Raw genomic sequence first — 6,252 nt, forward strand, 5'->3', positions numbered from 1 at the left:
TCTGTCATTCAGTCAGCAGAAATTCATGCAGGGCCAAGCACGCAACAAAACACTGTGAGGGGGATTTACCGGCCATGCATTAGCCCTTTAAAGCATGAAATAAATGTCAAACAGGTTAATGGTATACAGTTAGTGTAAAGGTGAAATTAAATACATGAATATCATTTATATGTGATAAATATCATTAGCTTAAATTCAGATTCAAATATAACTCTAACCATGAGCACCACAGCCACTGAGCACCAGCCCACCACAGTTCTTTACTGAAAATGTACGCAGTACACCAAGCTAACCTGTTACTCCTTCACGAAACCGCCGAGCGTTTTCATGCGACTGCTGAGTAAGGCCTCAGTTTGTTTTCTGCAGGACAGTTCACAATATGAAAACAACTTCACATCATATACAGATCTGTTATCTGATTTAAAACATCAGGACATTACACGTAAGCTTTAAATTTCCACTTTATCAAATGTCACTGAGCAGTCCTTACCTTACCAAATCGAACCTCTCTTCTTCCGTCCTGTCTTTCCCCTCTCTTGACTCCATCTCTGAGTGAAGTTAGCTCTCTTTCTCCTCTTTCCCTGTGAAACACAGCAGTAACACATTGTGTGACAAACTGCACACAAACAGTTTGTGTGTTTGCTGTTAGCAGATAGAAAGGTTACATTTGAAATGACCTGGCACTTACTCCATTTATGCTCTCTCCTATCTGTAGCGCTGGCTAGAAATTCTAGAAATCTGCACCAAAAACGAGGTTCCGGATCCACTTTAATCCTCAGAATGGTGTCATAAATCAGTTTGATGTTTGAAGGCTTCCAGTGATGGCAAATAAAAACGTCCTTCTAATGTGTTAAACCTAAAGTAAGAAGCTTGTTTTGAAAATGTGGGGAGTAGAAAGGAAAGATATTTGTTTAAAAATGTAGTGAGTGAAGTAAAAAAAGTTTAGAAATGAATAAAAACTCAACCAATTCAGAAAATTCTACCTAAGTACAGTAACAAAGTATTTGTACTTCATTACTTGCCCTCTCTGTGAATGTGTTACACAATCTTCCTAAAAGTATCATCCCAGCTAATTCAGCTCAAACTCAGACGCTGCAATGCTCAGAGGAACTGCAACAAACTCAAAATCAGCTACACTGCCATTAAAACGTTTTATTCCCCACTTCCTGGTTTCTTAGTTACTTTGTTTGTTTGTTTTTTGCATATTTGTCACATTTAAGTGTTTCAAATTTTAATATTAGACAAAGATAACCGGAGCAAATAAGAATTCAGTTTTTAAATGATTTCATTTATTAAAGGAAAAAGCCACCCAGACCTGCCTCATGTTAAAGGTTAAAGTTAGATAAAGACACATATGGGTTGTTTAGAACGGTTGCCAGGAGAAAGCCTTACCGAGGTCATTATTAGGGATGTGTGCAACAGGACAACTGGACTAGTCGCACATAAATGACCAAAAGCCAGTAAATTATTATTTCCTATATGTTATACAGCCATTTTCCGTTAACACTAATAAAATTCGATTATGGGTGATGGAAATGAGCTTTTTCTGAATCATGGACGGGCTCTCCCTTAGTAACAGCGTGAGGAGGTCAGTCATTTGGGAGCGACAGAGTAGAGCTGCTTCTCCTCCACATCGAAAGGAGCCGTCTGAGGCTGTCACCTCCTGGGTCAGAGATGGCATCTGTCGGATGGCCTGGGAACCACTTGATGTTTTTCCGGATAAGCTGGAGGTGGGGAGAGGGAGCTCTGTACTTCCCTGCTTTGCCTGCTGCGTGACCTGACTTCAGATAAGATAAGGAAAATGACTGGATGACGTATGTTTTGTTATTTTAAATTCAAACTTTTATTGAAGTGGTTATTATGACAACAACATGGATCATCTATAATTGACGGTAAGTAGCAAGTAAAGTTCTTTTATGTAGTGCTTTTCACAGACGTAACAGTCACGAACAATTCAAACACAATATCAAAAGAATAAAGGCCCGATTAAACAGAAAAGTTTAGTTGTTTTAAAAAGAAAAAAGACTAAGAGGCTACAAGGAAATATAAAAACATATAAACTTGTTTGAGTGTTTACCAGACAAGCAAAGTCACAAAAAATCCTACTGGCTGCATTTTAGGATAGTTGAAGCCGGTGTTTAACCCACACTGGAGATTAAACATCAGGATATTTCAGTCTCTGCTGCTTCAATACTGGACCTCATTTGAAAAATCTATTTTGAGTTTCTTTTCGTTCCGTTTGCGTTACAGTGAAATACAACCATTAATGGCGTAATTGTTCTATTTCTGTCACTGAAGCGTGAAAACATTTTTACACCCTGAAGTGATTGTTAGACATCCGAGTCATTACAGAACAGGAACTGGATTTAGGGTGGTATGCTGTCTTTCCTAACTGTGGACTGTGCACAATAGTTAACCTTTTACCACCCACTCTTCTGCTTGGGTACTACCTTTAAAACTGCTGGTAGTATATAATGTCTGCGGTGAAAAACACAGCACTGCAATGAAATGAATGAACAAAAAGACCTTTAGAGAGGCCACTGTTCAAAAGATGGGGAAGATTATTTTCAATCAATACATGTTTTACATCTCTGTAAGCTTTTGTTTTGGTTGTCTATGAAGTTGGGCGAGCAACAGTTCGGGCAGATTTTCTCACAAATTATGAGATGTTCATTCAAATTTTGCTGATTTAAATTTGATGCATAGCTACAATAATTTTTGATTCTTTTGATACCTGCTGGCTTTTCCTCTGAGGCACTTTTACCTTCTCTATTCTCTTCTCCCAGTTTACATTGCACTTTTTCTTTTGATCATTTGGCTGGGAGTTAGCAAGCGGTTCCAGACAAGCATGAAGAACTACAGGCAACCATAGAAATCTGCTAGCAAACAAAGCAATCACTGATCAACTGATCTCACCCACCGAGTGCCAACAACCTCCAGAAACAACTGTCAAGCCGTCGGGGAATACACATTTCCCTAGAAACCAGTGGTTGTACCACGTCTAGTATATGGTGGACAAATCTAGAGCTATGTGTGCATCGTATTACACCAGAAACCTTACCAGGTTATGAAATGATTTAACCACATGCAACGCAAGACACAAACGCTTCCACTGTGTCATTGTGTAACAAAAACTAAACTAAAATGGAAAACTGAATGTAGAGCTACCTTTAGCAACAATAACTTGAAGTGTTTTGTGTCGAATGTTTTTGTGAAGGAATTTTGTCCCTCTCGTATTTACATCGTTGCTTCAGTTCATTGGAGCGTGCATGGATAAGGAGGACCTCATGGTCAGCTCAAAGGTCCTGCCTTACTAACCGCGTGCATGCACAAACCTGTGCATAAGTCATGTGTAAGAATGCAAATCAGTGATTTATCAATATTTATGTACCTAAATTTGTTTAGATTTGTACTTTATGAACAACATTAGAAGTTCCTCTGACCATCTAGATCAGGGGTGCCCAATCCCGGTCCTCGAGAGCTACCGTCCTGCAGCTTTTAGATGCATCCTTGTTCCCACACACCTGAATCAAATGAATGGCTTGTTATCAGGCCTTTGCCAAACATGATGGCATGCTGAAGAGGTAATAATCAAACCATTTGATTCAGCTGTGTTGGAGTAGGGATGCATCTAAAAGCTGCAGGATAGTAGCTCTTGAGGACTGGGATTGGGCAGCCCTGATCTAGATCAACCAATGATGGCCTGGTGGAGTGAAGGGTGTAAGCTTGAACCTTTTCAGCCTAAAGATATTCCAGTATTGCTTATCTCATTTGATCTTATCTTAAATTCACATTGTTTATATCATTGCTTGATGTTGCTTTCTTCTTTTTCTTGTAGTTTAGACAGGTTCACACATCACTGTGAGTGCTTCGGGGGAAACAGTATTCACAACCTTCATTATTTTAACCAGAGCCTCGAAACACTCAAAAGTTGTTCCTTTTCTGGCTTCCTCTTCGGACAATTATTTCAGGTTTTTTCAGTCAGGACTTTCTATGACTTTCCATTTAGAGGTGCGTGCTTCTGTCTTACAACATCGTCACTGCTTTATTTGCTTCATCTGAAGGTAAATGAATTTGCTCATAGAGAGCAGATTGTGGTTGTGCAGATTGTATGCAACTGGTAAACGGGTACAGGGCTATTGGTTCAGAATGACTCTGATTTATTAACATGTTAATGGTGGTAAGAACAATATAGGACAGATCAAAGAGTCATTTTGCTTTCACACTTTGGTTTTTTGTGCAGTTTAGCATCATTGCTAAGCACATATTAGTAAATGCGGTCCATAGTTCCAGAAGTCCAGTTGTTTTCTCCCAGCAGCCTTTCCAAACAAGCCTCTTGGAGCCATTAGAGGAACTGCAGTTTTTGTTACTTTGACACTGGCTTCAGTTTCAGCCCGAAGGTTTGCTAATGGGGAGTACATCAGTCTCAACACAAGTTTCAGTTTTAATATATTGTTGTATGGTTTGAATTTTACTACTAATTCATATTCTTAACCGTCACACTGAAGACTTAGTTTGGCAAAAACATTGCTACTGTAAGTCCAGCGATTGTAGTTTACGTTGTGAGATTTTAAAGGACCACGTGAAAAGCTACAAAGGGTTGCAAACATAATAACTTTGTAGTTTTTAGACTTGTGATACGCAGAAAAGACAAAAGTCTCAGCCAAACACAGAAAGGACTAGGCCTGGAATCAGTGGGGTCAATATCAAAAAGTGCTGAGCAAAAAGGAAGAGTATTTATATTCACTCTATTATAAAACTTACAACATATAATATAAAAGAATACCAGGATTACAAACCTCTTAACATCCACCAGGTCGCTGGAAACCCAGGGGTTGAGTTTAGTTAACCACCTGTTTCTACAGTATTTGAACCTTTCTGAAATGTAATGTGTAGGTTCTAATAAAATGCCTGGTTAACATGTGGCTAAAGCAGAGCCACATGTTAACCAGTTAACTTTGTAACCTCTAAGGATTATGGCCACCAAGACCCTAACCCTAACCTGTTGCTGGTCACCTGGTTAAGAGGCTAAGGGGGAGGGGGCTCACAAACGTTTCCAGCTCATCGATAAATAAATGAGTATTATTTACTTGGAAATGCAAGTGAAATTCTCATGCGTGTTTATGACATAAAAGAGTGTATTAACCACCGACAGACTGCTCACACGTGCAGTTACTGATTGGATGCCGCCCTCTGTTGACACTGAACGGAAATGACTTTAATCCCATATTTTGGCTGCTTTTTCACTCTTAACCAAGCGGATATGTTGTGAACATCTGCATTTATACATTTCCGAATCATTGCAACATCATTTAAACGCATGTAATGCTGCAAGTTCTCTGCTTCTTTTAAACCTTTGCTGTAACACCTGTGCATTCTAGAAAGATAAGGAGAAATTCGGGGTTAACTGTTAAGTTAAACCAAGTAGCTCACAAGGCTTCGTAAAACAATGCCATTAAACCCTGTTGTATCATTCATTAACACATTTATTAATGCATTGTTATAACCAGCTGGTGAGAGGGTGGTGGACTTGTCGATAATGAGCTCTGAATCAAATCAAATCACTTTTTATTGTCACATCACATGTGCAGGTACATTGGTACAGCACATGCGAGTGAAATTCTTGTGTGCGAGCTTCACAATATCGAAATAGCTGTCATTTCTAGATCGGTTGTTACTTCTAACACGTTTCCATGTAGCAGATAGAAAACTACCAAACTGCTATTAAGAACACTATTTTTTGCACATTGTACAGAGACTCAACTTTGCACCTTCGCTCACCCCCTCCCTCCACAAATCAGGAAGGAACGCTTTTACACCCAAAGAGTGAAACTTGCCAAGATAGTTCACATCCAACCTTTGCCAGACAGTTCTCAAGGCTAGCTTCTAGCTAATGGGACAGAAGTACTTACTTCTGCAGTAGGTTAAAACCTACTTCAGCAGTAGGTTTTAAAAATGTGAAATTTTGATTCCCAATCTCACTGCTTCTAGCTTTTATACTAAAAAAAAAAGAAAATAATAGCCACACTCATCTACAAACTGGAGTGGTAACCTTAACATAACATCTATCTCTACGCTAAAGTCACAAGATAATGAAACAGACAAACTGCAGTCTGGAGCAACAGCCACAGAGTCATGAAATAAAACAGCCATCAATATATTTGGATTGATATCGCATCTTTTTTCTTTTTTTAAAAAAATAAAACAGAACTACCTTCCACATCCATATTTTTCACTTCGTGACCAAATCTG

The sequence above is a fragment of the Diplotaxodon limnothrissa genome, linkage group LG5 (assembly GCF_057381915.1).
Source record: "Diplotaxodon limnothrissa isolate DT_005_m linkage group LG5, D_limnothrissa_male_GT1.1, whole genome shotgun sequence".
In the NCBI taxonomy this organism is placed as follows: domain Eukaryota; kingdom Metazoa; phylum Chordata; class Actinopteri; order Cichliformes; family Cichlidae; genus Diplotaxodon; species Diplotaxodon limnothrissa.